The sequence below is a fragment of the Triturus cristatus genome, chromosome 5_2 (assembly GCF_964204655.1).
Source record: "Triturus cristatus chromosome 5_2, aTriCri1.1, whole genome shotgun sequence".
In the NCBI taxonomy this organism is placed as follows: domain Eukaryota; kingdom Metazoa; phylum Chordata; class Amphibia; order Caudata; family Salamandridae; genus Triturus; species Triturus cristatus.
Genome location: NC_140588.1, coordinates 21,351,378 through 21,369,892, shown reverse-complemented (window position 1 = coordinate 21,369,892; position 18,515 = coordinate 21,351,378). Strand labels below are relative to the sequence as shown.

General features: G+C 50.5%; 1 long non-coding RNA gene across 1 annotated transcript; it reads left to right on the top strand.

Annotated features, from left to right (window-relative positions):
• Positions 1-282: 282 nt before the first annotated feature.
• Positions 283-4,564, top strand: LOC146822602 (uncharacterized). The gene is made up of 2 exons (XR_014961806.1): positions 283-531; positions 2,085-4,564. It is a non-coding gene; the product is annotated as an uncharacterized LOC146822602 (long non-coding RNA).
• Positions 4,565-18,515: the final 13,951 nt, after the last annotated feature.

Below are 18,515 nucleotides of genomic sequence, written 5' to 3'. Positions count from 1 at the left end.
AACCGAATACGCACAAAATAATCATTATTATTTGTACATAAACCACAAAAGTAGGCTGGTACGAGGAATCGAACCCATGAGCCTGCCTTTGGGTACTACGATTAGTTAGCTGAGCTAATAGCTCGCTGCTAACAAATGCTACGCCAGGCCTCCTCGCTCGCTTACGATGCTCCTGCGACTTCCCCGGGATCCAAGGAGACAAAGAGGACGAGATCCCTGGGACGCCACCTTATATAACTTCATGCACAGTTTCGGTTTCATTCACGGGTTGAAGACAATGATATCCCTCTTTCAACCAGCCCCGGAAGAGTCGGCTCGGCTCCGTGGCGCGACTAAGGGCGCCCCTCCCCTAGGCGCGGGGGGGGGGGGGGGGCACCTGCTCAGGGGGCACCTGCTCAGGACTGCTCTCATGAAAATGGAGATGCTGAACTTGAGATGCACTCTTTTCGGTTGAGGTGCCACGTGCAGTCTCCTGTCACTTCATTGTATATATTAAGCTGCAAAGGTTTGCCCTGGGACACGGAGTTAAAGGTATGCCATATGTAATTAGTGCTCTCCACACATTTCTTTTCAGCGATTGCCACAGATGGCAGAGGCATGGCTGTTGCTTTCTAGTAGTGCTGAAGGCCTATCACTCATTTTTTGTAATTTTCACACTTCCCTTACGCTGTCTTGGAAAAGTGAATAACCTTTTGATCTGCTAACTTATCTTTTTGTTAGTGCTCATGTCCTAACAGTACAGCGTATGGCATCAGCCCGTGTAGGTAGTTGTGTAATACGAGGTGCATTTCTTGAATGAGTGCCTTTTCTTAAATACTTGCACATTGTATAGTGCTGTATTGCTATTTAAAAGTTAACTGTTCACTAAAATAGAATTCTCAACTGCCCCTCAACATGAAGCATTTCTTAAAGGTGTGGCTACGTTTTAATTAAATAGATAAGGTGGGCTGTTAACTTTCTATTCTGTGCAGTCAGCAATTCATCGAGCTTGAGGCCAGAGCTCCTTCAGTCAGACCCTTTTCTATGGGGATTGTATTGTTGGTTTTCAAAGGAAGGGCTGGTTCTGCTGATTTTATTCAAGCTCTTTGCAACTCCGGGAATACTGTTTGTCATGTGAGTCATTGGTTATTTTGTTTTTTTTGTCATTCTTTGACCTATTGTAGAACTATTTTCTCCCATTTGGAGTTGCTTTTTGCTTAAACCAACTTAAGTTTGCAGAAATGCGCTCTTCTATTTTGGTTGGTGTTGAACATTGGAAAGTTACCGTTTATCGCTGCTAGTAAGTGGGTTCCGGAGTGGCGTGCTACTCGGCAAAAAAACACTTAAACACCTCATGAGGGGTAGCAAGCGCTATATAAATACAAACCTTTTTACCTCTTCTACCCGTTTGCTATCCTTTTCAATCCAAATAACTGACTAACATATCCACCACTCAAATTAATTTCATATTTCGCTATAATAATTCACCACTAATTCTATATGGGTTCCTGAGTAGCGTGTTACTCACAGAAAAAGTGCTTCAATGCCTCGTCAGGGGCAGTAAGTGCTTTATAAATGCAATCACAATACAATATAAAACTGGAAAAAAAATACCAATGCCACCCGCCTATTCTCAGCACATATCACCAGTCACCACATAGCTCTGCCCCTTCCACGCACATTTTCACAGTACTTAATATAATAGCTCTCTTGATGTCAGTCTTATCTTCTCCCTATTCATTTCCAAACTTAGGAATGCTGTTTGTGTATGTAGACTCTTGCCCTGTGTTGTCAGAAGGAAAGACAGTTGTTTGCTTCTGTCACTGGAGCATATGGCACTTTAACGGAGTGGATAGCTGTCTGCTTTCCTCATATGATTTTAATTACAATAACCACAAGTGTGAACTATGTAATATGGACCTCAGTGCTCTAAAAGAGAGCCTCCTGTTTTACATGCGAGACCTATTGCATTTCCAATGCTTGTTTCTTTTTTCTCTCTCCCTTTTCTCCCTCTCACTTGGTATTCTTGTGTCCCAAAATTTATTTCACTTATCTTTTTTTTTCCCTGTTCATTCTCCTTTCCTTTTCATGTCTGCCCACTGCAGTCGCATGGCAGGGCCCGCGCACAGGCACTCCAGGATCCCCAGGGAGGAGGCGGTCACCCAGCCCATTGGAATGCATAGCAGCGGGGGAGGAGCTGTGGCAGCCAGAAGGCTCTCGAGCGGCTGCAGACCGTGTGCCCAGGCGTTCTTTGATCCCTGCAGAGCCGGCTGGGGGAGTGAGGTGGAGCTCTTGGCCGGCGGACGACGAGGTTGTGCGGCAAAGACTGTGTCCACAGGGCACCGGAGTCTAGCGGACCTACCGCACAGCGGCCCCTGTGCCAAAGGTGGGCCCATGCTAGTGTGTCCCGCAGGGATGGTGCGTATAGGTGGTGCCGTGGAGAGAGGTGTGGTGCTGCGCAATGTATGTTAGGTGAAGCGCGGCCCTGAGCACAGCAGCAATAAGAGGACGCACACTTCTGAACAATACTTTGGGCGGAAGAACTCAAATGGTCTTCGCCCCCTTTATCTATATCCTCTGGCCACACCTGGACGGAGGGTGTTACAGGGTGCAGGGAGCTTCCGGGTCACCTCGGCACCACTCTCGCGGTGCTAAGGTTATTACACAACTCTCAATACCAGACTATATAGTTAAAGAATTATTACTACTAGTTTGAATCGTCTAAAGAAATTTAACCTGGTTACAATCAGGTAAACCAGAAGTTCTGTTAAGGCAACATCATATTATTAGTACCTGATAATTTGGGATCTCTCTATATTTCTCTGCCCCTGTCATTAACAAATCAATTGGAATGCACAATCATCTTAAGGAGATAAGTCATAATGAACATAGACTCTGGTTAGTTAAAAGTAAATTTGATCAAAGATATTCAAAGGTAGTACATCAATAATAAACATTTAATCTCTAAAGGTTACAGGACAATCTAATACATTTATGCTTCCAATAGGTGAAAGGGGAAAGTTCACCAAGAACATGAGCCACAACAGCTCATGGGCAGTGTCCCATCAAGGAAAGAATCCACGAAAGGTGCACACAAAGTATGCATCAGCCCAAAAGAAACCACATAAAGTCTGCAAAGGTTCCCAAAGGCAGTCTCTGCAATGAGGTCTGGCTCGATTCTCCCGAAAAAACCAGAGCAAGAATGTCAAAAGTGGAATAGTAAGTTCTCTCCTTCTGTGCAATATATGATATCATCCTTTAGTTCAGGTGATGACACCTCCTTGGTTCCCTCATTTTGTCAGACTACTCAGTTCATTGGTGAGTTTGTATAGGGTGATTGTCATACGGCATAAAGGAAAAAAAATACTATAGGAACAGCTGGTTGAAGGAATATACTTAGTCAGATCATCCGGTATACGTAATCCTCCAAACAATGATCCTTTAGGTACAGACACATGAATGTGTTCAAAAGGACAGTTTCCCATAGCAGATGTTCTCAAAGTAACAACTTTTGTTACAAATAGCCCTGGTAAGCGAGTGAGAACTCCTCCTGTAAGAATCAGTTTCGTTTTACATTGTAAGTTTAAGGACATTTCCCAAAAGTGTGAAATAAAGAAAAATATTAAAATGCAGGTCAACAAGGAAATTGTTTTAAAATATGTAGAATATAAAGTAATGGAAATAAATGTTTCATAAGATAAAATCAATATTCTAGAATCATTTCAGCTTATAAGCATTCAGAATATGTTATTTGTTGAAATATAAAGATCACGCATAACTATGGCATATTACTGCATTTTCAAAGTACCAACGTACAAAACTATTTCAATTCTTGAAATAATAATATAGTTTCAAGTGGGTTACATTAGTACATATAAAAAGATCATAATCTGAAGGTTTCCGAACAATTGCACTAAATATGGCTATGTAGCACCACTTTTTTTCTTGTCATACTGTGCACAATTTTACATACGCAATGATGAAATTTAGAAAGTAACCCTTCCATATCACATGTCAAAATACCGAGATCATGTTAGATTTCATTTAGCCTCCACACACATTAATTTTTTAATGAGTAAGATTAAGAATTTCTTAACGCGATACTTTGTTTTAGCACTCTAAGGTACATTAAAATAGCAAACTAAGGCTTGTTTATTTGTCTAAGAATCTATATTATTACAAGAATATAATTTTGTCTATTCTACATTTACCTACATGTTTTTACAATGCAGTAACTAAGTTTCTTATGTCTATTTCCATTGCTTCTTCAACGTGCAATTGGTACATGTTTAGTTGTAGACTACTCAAAATGTCTCATATTCGGTTTATGTGTCAAGAAAATCTATCTAGCAGTTTATCAGCTGCATCACTTCCTTGCGAGCAAATCAAAGAAATGACCAGTATTAGAGTGTCTGTGAGTTTTCAGTTACTGTATACAAACATATCACACAACAATAAGCATAACCCTAAAGCAAAACAGACCTTTTGGTGTTGCATTGCTAATGCTTATTAGCTGAATCAGGTCAATGAGTAACAACAATGATTATGTTAATGATTAGAAATAAAATGGTTTTAATTTTGAAAATATTGGCCTTTGAATTGAACAATTCTGGGTCAGCGGTAGTGGTATTTGGAGTGTCTCAATCACTCCTGGTCTCACCTCCTCATCATTTTCCTCTGCTGTTTCCTATGCTGTTAGCCTCTTATGTCCTTTTTCTCAAAACAGTTTTCTGAAATCTTCCATCTTCATTATCTCACACATCCTCACCACTCTTTTCACTGTCTTTCTGTCTGTACTTCCTTGTGTCGCACCTTGATCATGCTCTCTCTCTCTCACACACATACACATACAGTCTCCTCACCTGTAAATACACTCTTTTCTTATTATTAGTTTCGTGCTGTCAGTATTTTGACAACTGTGTACCACCTCCACAATCCTTCAGCTAAAATAGTAATTGCAACTGGCACATGTTTGACAATTGTTCTGTGCACTCTCCAGAGAGGCCAAGCATTAGATGAGAATGTAGGGACTCTGCTTTATGATTCATTGAGAGGTACTAGCAGAAACCAGCAGTGCCTTGAGCTAAGATCTCAATAATTTATGATTTAAACATAGCCAGTCATCCCGCTGCACTCATCTTCAGTGAGTGCTCTGCTGCAGAACTCACCTGTGTTACAACCAGAAGTATGTCCTCCTCTCTGCAAAGTGAGTGCCCTTGGCCTGTGTTCTGCAAGGTGGCAAGTGAGCTCACACTGGCACTGCAACTATATTTTGTAGGTAGGTGCCCGCTGTCACACAGACATAGCTGCCAAGATTTCAGATTGCTTATGTGTGACAATGTCAATGGTTTCAGTGTACGTATGAGTGACCTTCAAGACCAAATGTATGACACTCAAAGTGACACTTTCTTGTGAGAAAAATCAAGCAATGAAGTCCATGGAAATAGATACATATCAGAAATTACACCCATCTGCATAACAAGAAACTCTAAGAAGATCTTGAAACTGTTGCAAAACCACTGAAATGAGAGGGCGCTAACCTAGTGCCCTGTGATAAAAGCAGTAACCTACAGAGCTATCCACATTAAATACAGTTCTGTGATATGCTGGTACACTTTCTTTGCAGCAGGCATATTTACCCTCTGCGCCACTTTATGGGGAGTCAAAAGTGCCAGTGGCCAAAACTCCAATCTCTTTACAGCAGGCACATTTATCATCAGATCTATCTTTGACATTTTTATAGTTGCCTGAAAACTGATGGGCACATAAGTAATTCTTGCAGCAAGTACTTTTAAATCCATACATTGTAAGTACAGCATCCCACCTCAGCTTAGAGCCAGGAGTAGCGGAACTCCAAGTAATAAAACGATTACTGTGATAAAAGCAGTAACCCACTGAGCTTTCCACATTATATGTATGGTACACGTTCTTTGCAACAGACACATTAACCCTTTGCATTACTGTATGCCGACTGCTGCTAGACAAAGTGGGAACATTAAGAATGACAGTTTTCTTTCACTTACCAACTCAGTCAGGGGCAGTGCTTGGAAAAATAATTACTGCATCGGGCTGATGCTATCATTGCAGCAGTCTGTGGACTCACACACGCTCATAGCTGAAAGCTGTTCAGGTAACTTGGTGATGAAGATATCAATGCTCCTCTCTGGCTGAATTACTGTAGAAGTTGCGATGAGAGCTCATGTTTTTGGCACCCTGGCAAGTTCAGAGCAGGCCCGTGCCATGTGCATTTCATGGACACAGTAAGCTCTCACTGACCACTGGATCCAAACTACTGATCGTAACCCCACCCACACACACACACAAGCGGGGCAGCACGTGTCGAGGAGGCCATAAATCGAGTAGTCCATTGCCTTCCAGTGTGCGGGGTCTGCCAGCAGCAATCTCTTCCTGGGGACCGGCAGTAGTTAATTAAAAACATCCTCCCTGTGCCGACCGTACCCTTATGTCTAGCTGGAGGGCAGCTGGCTAAATGGTGCTGCATGCCCACGCATGGACCTGGATACGCCAGAACCCCACTCTGGTGGTAAGCACCGCACAAGAGAACAAGCATTTGCAATGCAACAGGTCTCTCAATTTCCAAACTTTGACCTATTGGTATTGTAAATCAATCAATCAATCAATCAGGGACTTGTAAGCACGCTACTCACCCGTGAGGGTCTCAAGGCGCTGGGGGGGCGGGAACGCCGCTCCGTTCAGCCAAAGGGCCAGGTCTTGAGGGTCTTCCTGACAATGCCTTTTATTATTGCAGGTTTTATAAACACATAAATAAAAGGTATTGTCATTTACAATGCCAAATGCTAAAAATCTTGCAATTGTGAGACCTATTGCATTGCAAATGCTTGTTTTTCTTTTCTGTGGCCTTACAGTACGTTAGGGAAAGCTGAAACTGAGAGCGCGGAGTACTTGAAGTGGGCACCGCGCTCAGCATTAAAGTAAAACAAACAAGCATTTACAATGCAATGGTCTTGGCATTGTTAAAGTTAGAGCTATTGGTATTGCTTATGACATTGCGTTATTTTTGCGTTTAAAAGATTGAAAGAAACAGTATTGCTATTTTCAAGTTAGTAGCTAAATGTGTTTGAAATGTGAGACTTAGGTGCCAATTCCGATCCGGTAAAAAGCGGGTACGAACCGTCGGACGGAGCCTTTTCTCCGTCCGACTCGTACCCGGTCCGAAATCCATCCGAAAATGCAAGTACGATTCGGACGGAAACACCATTTCCGTTCGAATCGAACAAAACACCGACCGAACAGAATCGAAACACAATTCCGATCCGGAAAAGCGCCGACCTGACGTCGGTACGCATCCAGCCTACGTTTCACGAACCAGGAAGTACGATTCGAACCGACGTCATCTCGCACGGAATATATTTACCGGCTGCCAAAAACTGCCGGAAAATCAGGACGACACACGCAAGGAGCAGCTGGACGCGACGAACAGACATGGACCCGAACCTACGTGCCATCCCTGCCCTCCTAGCAGTCCACCTGGCGTACAGGAACCGACGCAGACGCCGCAGAAGGTCAGCACAACAACCAGGGGCAAAGGGGGGGGGCAGGGGCAGGACACACAACACCAACACATGGTACCAAATCATACATGGCCTGGACATACCTGACCATCAGGGCCTGGTCACCTCCAGGGGGTGGGGGCGTGGCCAGCAACGCATGCGTCCGCCACAGCGGAAGTGGATGGTCACGCGAACCGGTACGTACCCTACCCAGGCCGCAAGAGCGTGGGTACGGAACATACCACGCGTCCCCCTACGTCACTACAACAATGGCGGTACGGCCCGTACCCACGTCAGAAAGGCCTGGGTACGGCTCGTACCAGCATTGCTGGGGTCATGTAGGGGTACGCGTGGTACGACCCGTAGCCACGCCCCCAAGGACTGTGTACGGTGCGGACCCCATGGCGCCGCAACAATGGGGGGACGCACCGTACCCACCCTCCAAAGGCATGGGTACGGGCCGTACCCAGGCATGCAGAGCGTGGGTACGGGTATGTACGGACCGTACCCCCACCCCAGCAGTGTATGTACGCCCCGAACCCCCACCCGTGTATGTACGCCCCGAACCCCCACCCGTGTATGTACGCACCGAACCACCACCCGTGTATGTACGCACCGAACCCCCACCCGTGTATGTACGCACCCAACCACCACCCGTGTATGTACGCACCGAACCCCCACCCCAGCATTGTATGTACGCCCCGAACCCCCACCCGTGTATGTACACCCCGAACCCCCACCCCAGCATTGTATGTACGCCCCGAACCACCACCCGTGTATGTACGCACCGAACCCCCACCCGTGTATGTACGCACCGAACCACCACCCGTGTATGTACGCACCGAACCCCCACCCCAGCATTGTATGTACGCCCCGAACCCCCACCCGTGTATGTACGCCCCGAACTCCCACCCCAGCATTGTATGTACGCCCCGAAACCCCACCCGTGTATGTACGCACCGAACCACCACCCGTGTATGTACGCCCCGAACCCCCACCCATGTATGTACGCCCCGAACCCCCACCCCAGCATTGTATGTACGCCCCGAACCCCCACCCGTGTATGTACGCCCCAAACCCCCACCCCAGCATTGTATGTACGCCCCGAACCACCACCCGTGTATGTACGCACCGAACCCCCACCCGTGTATGTACGCACCGAACCACCACCCGTGTATGTACGCACCGAACCCCCACCCCAGCATTGTATGTACGCCCTGAACCCCCACCCGTGTATGTACGCCCTGAACCCCCACCCCAGCATTGTATGTACGCCCCGAACCCCCACCCGTGTATGTACGCACCGAACCACCACCCGTGTATGTACGCACCGAACCCCCACCCCAGCAGTGTATGTACGACACGTACCCCCACCCGCGTATGCAAGGAGCGTACCCCCCACGCCAACAGTGTAAGTACGACACGTGCCCCCACCCGCGTATGCATGGAGCGAACCCACACCCGTGTATGTCATGAGCGTACATATTGTGAAATAGGAGAGGTGGGTGCAGAGTCCTCCCAGCAGTGCCCAGACACAGGAGGGGTGTGTGCAGAGTCCTCCCAGCAGTGCCCAGACACAGGAGGGGTGGGTGCCTGACACTCCCAGCAGTGCCCAGAGACAGGATGGGTGGGTGCCTATCACTCCCAGCAGTGCCCAGACACAGGAGGGGTGGGTGCAGAGTCCTCCCAGCAGTGCCCAGAGACAGGAGGGTTGGGTGCAGAGTCCTCCCAGCAGTGCCCAGAGACAGGAGGGGTGGGTGCCTGACACTCCCAGCAGTGCCCAGACAGGAGGGGTGGGTGCAGGGTCCTCCCAGCAGTGCCCAGAGACAGGAGGGGTGGGTGCCTGACACTCCCAGCAGTGCCCAGAGACAGGAGGGGTGGGTGCAGAGTCCCCCAGCAGTGCCCAGACACAGGAGGGGTGGGTGCCTATCACTCCCAGCAGTGCCCAGACACAGGAGGGGTGGGTGCAGAGTCCTCCCAGCAGTGCCCAGAGACAGGAGGGGTGGGTGCCTATCACTCCCAGCACTGCCCAGACACAGGAGGGGTGGGTGCAGAGTCCCCCAGCAGTGCCCAGAGACAGGAGGGGTGGGTGCCTATCACTCCCAGCAGTGCCCAGAGACAGGAGGGGGTGGGTGCAGAGTCCTCCCAGCAGTGCCCAGAGACAGGAGGGGTGGGTGCAGAGTCCCCCAGCAGTGCTCAGACATAGGACAATATACCCTATCAACAAGTTCAGTGACCAACAAGGGTGATACCCCAGATGCAGGTGGAGCCATCGCTGAGCCAGCATGGCCATATTGAAAGACAACCCTCACACATCCAGGAAATGTAGACACAGCACAGCACAGCATATGGGAGACACCCTGCAGGGAAAATGGCCGGCTCCACAGAGGATGGAACACACCTTGGGACAATGTCACCATACAGTCAGAGCAAACATGACCAAATACCATTGGCAGAGACCTCTGTGATGGCACGCAGATGGCAGGGTACACCCCATGAGCAGCACACTCCAACGTTTCACAGACCCCTAACACATTATCACCACCCCAACTCAGGGAGCACCAGCACCAACAGCAAGTCCAGGAAAGCATCAGTGTGCAAAACCAAAAGAAAATGCTTTATTCAGCAGGAAAATATCTCTGAGAAAATGTCCACTATGTACAAGGGCCATGGGCCAGGCCAGCAGCAAAGTCCGGGGGGGGTACACATCGGGACGTGTGTCCCCTAGCTTGCCTGCACAGTTCACATGTCCATTTCATCCACAGAAGAGGGGGCATCAGGGGGGAGGGTGGAAACAGGCACCGCAGGGACAGGAGGGGCAAGGGTAGGTGTTGTGGGTGCAGGGAGGGATGATTCCGCCACAGGGGGGGTGCCAGCGCCAAAGGTGGAGGACAGAATGGCGCTGCACACGTTGGCAAGGTCCCCCAGCGACTCCCCCGCACCCAATCGAACCACAGGCCCCAAGGAGGGGGGGCAGAGGGATGGGTCGCAGCGCCACTGGGGGAGGGTGTGGACAGGGTGGGGGACTCAACTCCCCTGGCCGGGTCCTGCCTCCACCGCTTGCGGGGTGGTGTCCTCCTGGGGTGGGGGGGCACACTTGCAGTGGATGATGCTGTCACCGACTGTTGGCCAGGAGAGCTAAGGGGAGTGGATTTGGAGGGAGTGGGTTGTGTGGACTGCGGACTCCCACTGTGGCTGCGTGTTGTACGTTTCCCCCCGACCCAGTGGGTGTGCCTTCCTCACCCTGTGTGTGCGTGACAGGAGGTGTGCGCTTCGACTTCCCTGGTGGTGTGGTGCCTGTGTCTGGTGGGGTGCGTGCACGCTGACGTCTGGATGTGCGTGGGACAGGCACGGGAGTGGGAATTGTGGATGGGGCAGGGGTAGGGGGGGGTAGGCAGCGCTGCAGGAGATCCAGTGCTGCAGTCAGTGTGGAGTCTATGGACCTCAGCAACTGCCGTTGGTCAGACTGCGCAGCCGACATGCCCTCCATGTATGCCTCCATCTGGGTCAGCACCTGGGTGTGGGCATGGAGGACATTTAGCATCGCAGTCTGACCAACCTGCAACTGCCTCAGGATGTCCACAGACTCCGCACTCACCGCAGCAGTGGTGACAGGGGCAGGGGGTGCGGTGCCTGTCAGGAAGGAGACATGTGGGGACCGAGCACGGAGGGAAGGGCCACGAGCAGGTGGGAGGCCGGTGATGGAAACTGAGGTGGCGGGGAGATGTGGAGGGCTGCCATCAGCTGGGTGGGCAGACTCCGCCACCTCTGGGAGCTCAGCCTCGGACCCGTCTGCGTCATAGTCTGTGTTGGCAGTCGACAGGTCCTCTGCCTCACTCCCTTCGGCCTCCGTGCCACTCCATGTGCCAGACAGGACAGCACTGCTGGCACTGGTGCTCAATCCCTCCTCCCGGTCCGTGCTAGTGTCTCCTTCCGTGTCCCCCGGCGATGCTGTGGGCAAGGTGAAGAGACAGGAGATAATCAGACACCTGTACACATATGTCACATGAGTCAAATATACATAGGTCACATTGCATAGCCTGAAAAGCAACAGGAGTAACACCAACAAAACAATGTACACATGTAGGCCATGGAACACACAGTTTGTCGACCCACCATGCCACTGAGACACAATGGAGAGCATGACACAACAGCAAATCACTGCACCTAAATTTTTACAGAGGAGCCAGCCTCTGGGGACAAATGTGCACAGCATCTGCACCACACTGCGTCGTCAAAATGGATGAGCAGGAATCATATCCATTTACTCTTGCCACATGCTGCAAAGGCAATACATGAAACCATGCCAAACATGACTGGGTCACTGCACCTTGAGCGTATGTCCAGTCAAACATCACACACAGGCCACACCCAGCAAGGAGGATGAAGCTTCTGACATGTAGGCCTTGTACGCACAAACCACCCACACCTGAGACAATCTCATTGAGACGGAGAAAGTATGTACACCTCTTACTCTGGGATGAAAACACATGGCCTCCACTAATTCATGACTGTACACACACTGCCCCTGGTGCGCCTGTCCACACATCATTGACAGGCAAACATCATCAGATTGTCTTAACAACACACACAGGTAATGCCCACTGTGAGTATGCACAAGCAAAATGGGTCCCCCTGTACAGTGGACACATGTAGCAACCTGTAGGTCCTAACAGTTGAGCCCAGGGTACAATGCCACCCTACCCAACCCATGGCGAAGACACAGTGAATGGCCATATTGTTGGATGACGCACATGATACCTAGGAAGAGGTGCCCCAGGGCACAGTAGTGCCCACACTCCTCCATGGTCCAGGATGGACATGACTGGAAATTAATCAACCGTCCCTGCACTTAGCAGGCCTCCCACTCAGGCACATCATGTCAGAGGGCACACAATTGGACATGCATGCTGGAAGGCTGTACATTTTGGAGACACACCCCTATGTCGTGATTCACAATCAGTGCCAAGTGACATGGACACCACAATGACTGAAATTGGCCAGGGCACACGCAAGGTCCCCAGACCTGTGACACATCACCCCCACACATGATGCTGCTAGCATTGGGCACCTGCATAAACTGCCTGCCTAAATAACCTTGTGCAAGAGTGGCTACAGACAGACCAGGGAACACATGGCAAGGAGGGGAAGGGAGGGAGTGAGAACAGCACTGGGCTACTTTGGGGAGAAGTTGACGCACTGCACAATCAAACCCTGGCAGTGTATCCATGCAACTGCGCACTTACATTGGCTGGGGACACACAACTGACACACATGTACCTACCCCCTTCCTGCTGCTGCTTCTCCTGTAGGCGCCTGTCCATATCGGGGAAGACCACCGCCAGCACACGCTTCTGGATGTGGGTCAGACGACGGCGCCCACGGTTCTTACGGCTCTCAGGTGAGTCCCCCAGCAGGACCCGTGCAATCCTCCTCGTCCAGCACCGGATGTCCTGCCAGCGTTTCCTCACCTGAGACAGGCCCCGCATCCGACCCTCTGTACCCCTCACGGCACTGACGGCTGTCCTCCAGATCTCCCCCTTGGCAATGGCGCCTACCTGTGAGGATGCAAAAGTGAGAATACATTAATCCACATGAGCAAAGACACAGAGACACACATATAGAACAATCCTCTTCATGAACAGGCCATGGTATGCATGCAACTCATTGCACCTTTGTCATAGGGACATAATCCACTGTGGAAGGCCAAATGCACTACGTGCCATTGAAAGTACACGGGTGGCATGAGGGGTACCACACACTCACTGACCAGGGATCACACTGTGCCTCACAGGCTACACCAGGATTATGTACAGCACCTCAAAGCAGTCACCTGCCCCAGCACACTGATGCTACCTCAGCAGAGTACACAGACACACACAGGCACAGGACAATCACATGGCATTGCCAACTGCGGGTACACACCTCACTCTGCCCATGTGCCAGTAGACGGGGGTGTCACAGGTGTGGGGCTGGCTTAGCACGGCATGCACACAGCACTGCTCCCTGCTCACATCGGATGGGCAGGCTATATCCATCCCTCATGCAGCTTGTGTGCAACACTCCCCATATGCACTCACCCACATGACAGGGGACTTACACACACACCAATGTGCAGGGGACGAACACGGCCTTTGGACACTCACAGCACAGGTACACTGAACAAACACACATCCATGGGTACTGTCACCTGTCACACTGGGGGGAACACAGGATCACATCAGGACTGTGGAAACAACATCCCCAGGAGGAGTAGCCCGGCAGTATGTGGCATGCACCATGCATTCATTGTCACAGTAGGCACTATGCAAGTGAGGAGTGCACACAGGAAACACAGCATGCACTGCATGGGTGACATGAGGCCTTCCACACCCTGGGACCCACTCTAAACACCAGTGCATGTCTGTCACACATGGACACAATGCCAGAAGTCACTGTCACACAAAAGGGGCACAGTCTAAGCTAGTGGAGTCTGCACTCACCTGAACCCCTGGTCGACCATACAGGCTCTGGTACTGTGGGAGGATCACATCTATCAGGGCAAGGTTCTCCTCCTGGGTGAATGGCTGTGACCTCTCCACAGTCCTGGACATGGTGCCAGAGGAATCACTATCAGCAGCAGTGGTCATGGATGAATGGATGTGCAGGCAAGTGCTCTCTCATGGGACCTGGCTGGCTTATATCTGCCTGGCTGGCCTGTTCATGTACAGGAGTACAGATTGATTGGTCAGTCACATTTGCATCCTACGTTTCATCCAATCCCTTCAAACCTACCCCAGTGTGTGGCTTTGCATGGTTTCAGTTTTGATGATGATGTCAAGTCAACATCCACTTTGCAACAATGTAGATTCTTGCAAACTGACTTCTGCTGGGCACCTGGTGCTCAAATTCAAAAATCAAACTCGGTCTCCATGGCAACCATCATGCATTTAGGCCCTTATACTTGTCCCTCATGTGTCCCCTATGTGTTTTCATACATGTACACACAGGTACGGTGCGTTCCACGCCCTAGGGCACCCCAAAAGCAGTGATACGGACCGGACAAGCGCTTGTACGGTCCGGATCACAACATGGGCGCTGGCGTATGCGTACGCCACAGTAGTACGGACCGGACAAGCACTTGTACGGTCCGGATCACAACATGGGCGCTGGCGTATGCGTACGCCACAGTAGTACGGACCGGACAAGCGCTTGTACGGTCCGGATCACAACATGGGCGCTGGCGTATGCGTACGCCACAGTAGTACGGACCGGACAAGCGCTTGTACGGTCCGGATCACAACATGGGCGCTGGCGTATGCGTACGCCACAGTAGTACGGACCGTGCTTGTCCGGTCCGTACTACTGTGGCGTACGCATACGCCAGCGCCCATGTTGTGATCCGGACCGGACAAGCGCTTGTCCGGTCCGTACTACTGTGGCGTACGCATACGCCAGCGCGCATGTTGGCCCAGGGACCCTATACACGCCCTTAGAGCGTATGTACGGTGCGTTCCACACCTGTCAGTGGTGACAGGCGGCACACAGACAGGAATGGAGCGTCAGATTTTGCCAAGGGTGGACACCAATGCATTGTCTGTGCAATACCACATGTGTGTGACACAGGTGTGTCAGGATGTGATGTGGCACATTACCCCTGAGGTGTGGGCAAAGCATATGTACGATGAGCTGTGTACACATGTCGTGTGTGATGGTGCGCATTGTGCCACACATCCCCTCCACTCCTTTGACATGTGTGCATGTCGTACACACTAGTAGAGCCATGAGTCACTTGCATGTCCCAGTCACGGACACCCGCACCTGTCCCCTGATGCCAGGTACACGGAATATTACACATGACATGTGAATGGCTGCGTTGCACGCTGCAACCATGTCATGTGTGTGGCATGTGTTTCCATGATTATGCTGTAGATGTGTGGTCCAATGCATCAGCAGTTGCTGCTACCAACATGTGTCTGTGTGTAGATGGCCATGGCACACTGTTCCGCACACCAGCCCACATATGTGATCTGCCATGAGGTGTGTATGTATGCAACTACACGGAGTATCAAAACAAGTACATATCCACATGCTCTCAATGTATGTATGTTCTGTCTCGACATGTACTCCTCCAAGGCAATGTGTGTGGCCTGTCCTTTTCCTATAACATGTGACCAGTGCATATCGCATACACCAACCTGTCTGTACCATACGCATCCTACTTCTGCACATGTGTGGATGTCTGTGAATCCTGTGATGCGTGTGCATGTTCACTTACACTGGCCCACAGCTAGTCTCATGCCATGTCATCGTGAGCTTGCCCTACTCCGTTAGTGGCTGTCCCTTGGTAGGAGTGTCACCTGCCTGGCATACGTGTCCAGGAAATGTGGCACAGACCTGACTCAGAATGTGGCATTTGTGTATTGGCTGTTTAACATGTGCTCAGTGCATTGACAATGTCGTCGTACAGTGCTCACTCTTCGGTGTTCCTTCCATTTCACTGCAGGGCTCCGCCTCTCCCTCGACGTATGCCAGACCTGGCTGCCCTGCATGAACGGGACTGTATACACCGCTACAGATTCAGCCAACGGTTGATTGATGAGTTGACTGGCCGGCTGGAAGCACACCTCCTCCCGCGCCACAGGTATCCCAGTGCACTGACACCCAAGTTGAAGGTGATGGCAGCCCTACTTTTCCTTGCCACGGGTACGTTCCAACATACCATTGCTGACATCGGGGGCATGTCCCAGACGATGTTCAGCCGTGTTCTGCATGATTTCTTAGAGGCTATGTTGGTTCACCTGGATGAGTACATTAAATTCCCAATTCGTGAGCAGTTGACAGGTGTCAAGCGTGAGTTCTATGCCCTGGGAGGGATGCCCCATGTCATTGGGTCCATAGATGGGACACATGTTGCGTTGGTACCACCACAGGCACAGGAGGTGGTGTATAGGAATCGCAAACATTATCACTCCATTAATGCCCTTGTGGTGTGTCTGTCCAACATGGTGATTTCACATGTCTGTGTTCGCTTTCCAGGATCAGCACACGATGCCTTCATCATGAGGCGTAGCAGGCTGCCTGAAATGATGCTGCAGCTGCGGAACGAGCGAGCATGTATTGTTGGTGGGTAGACTCTGGCAGTTCAGTGTTTGGCGTCATCTTCCAATCTCACTGCCTGTGCTGACACACTTCTGTCCATGATGTTTCCTTGTAGGGGACGCTGGCTATCCCAACATGCCATGGCTGATGACGCCTGTCCGCAACCCCAGCACGGCTGCCGAGCACCGCTACAACAACGCCCATGGGCGGACCAGGAGAGTCATTGAGAGGACGTTTGGACTTCTGAAGAGCCGATTCCGGTGCCTCCACAAGACCGGCGGAGCACTCCCATATGCCCCGGTGAAGGTGTGCAAGATCATCATCGTCTGCTGCATGCTGCACAACATGGCAGTGGAGGAAGCTGTTCCACTCATACTGGATCAAGATGACCAGGACCATCCACCCGTGAAGGATGAAGGGCTTGGTGACGGGGCAAGTGATGTGGAGGAGCAGGAGGCTGTGGAGGACATGCGGAGTCGGCTCATACGCGACTTCTTTGCTTAGTGGTGAGTTCCAGTGTCTGAGTGTGCACGCATTGGGCCGTGTGTGGCATGTGTTGCAATGTGTGTGTCCATCTGCATGTCTGCCAAGTGAGTCAGTGGTGTGTATTGAAGTGTCACTCGAGTGATGGCGCAATGGAAGGATGTTGTCCGAGAGTCATCATTGTCACCTGTCATGTCGACAACATGATACGTGTTGAGTACATGCTTGCGGATGTGCTCCTTTGGGCTGACTCCTTGTGTGTCTCTCTTCCACAGGTCCATGGGCATGCTGTCTGCTGGTGGCATTGTTGTGCTCCTGCTACTCCTCATGAACACAGCAACATGTGCTGATTCTGCGTCACATGCACGGGCAAGTTTGGAAATCTCCTTAGGGTAAGGGATGCCTCACGGCGTTTTGGGTGTGTAAATTGTTTGTAGTCTGTGTGCACTTCTCCGGTTCATGTGTGGTCAATTTGCATACATGTGGATCCTACATGGGGAACATGACATGGGGCAGGCTTCACCTGGAGCCATGGTCAGACTTGGTGACTGTCATGTGTCAGGGGATTGGGGATTGTGATGAGGCCATCAATGTGTGTAACACTGGCCTCGGAAACATACAGGTTGCACCGGGTTGACATGGTGTGTGATTGCCCCATCAGGGCCTCAATGGTGTATAGCAGCCTCTCCGTGGCAGCAGGGGGTGTTTAGCTGTTATCCGTCACTTGTGTGCCAGGTCAATGGAATACCAGCATCTGTGTTGCAATGGGGGGTGCCAGTGTTGCTCCCACATGTTCATCCACATGACCTGTGTATGTGTTGACAGAGTATCATTGTCATTCCAACACACATGACTAATACATTTCTTCCTCTGTCTCCAAGGTGCCTCTTCTCTGTCAATGGTGGCCTGTTGCCACTGTGCATGCGGCATGTCTGGCATAGTTTTCAGAGGTGGTGCATATGTGTCTATGTGTAGAGTAGCAAGATGCTAGCGGTTTGTCAGGGATTGGAATCTGTATTATGCACAAGATGCACAGTTCCATCCACCTCAAGGCAAGAGAGACCATCCCCCAGGGCAACTACAACATCCGTGTCTAATCCTACCCTGCAGTCTACGGACATGTGCCTTACAACTCCCATGATACTTGTCCATATCCGGAGTGCATCTGCACAGCTCTGCTACTGCATCGGGCAACCAGGCCACATCAACGTCCAAACGGGATGGGGGGAATGATTCACAGCCAGCTGCAGGATGACCTTCTCGATCCACGCCCACACTCATGATGCAGCCCACAACCCCAACACAACCATGTGGCACTGTGATCCAAAACTGCATTCTGGCATCTCCATGCATCCAACCTTGGCGTAGCCACCATTCTCAACATCCGCCTGACGCAAGCATGCAGGACATGGTAGGGACACATGTCTAGACATACCTGGG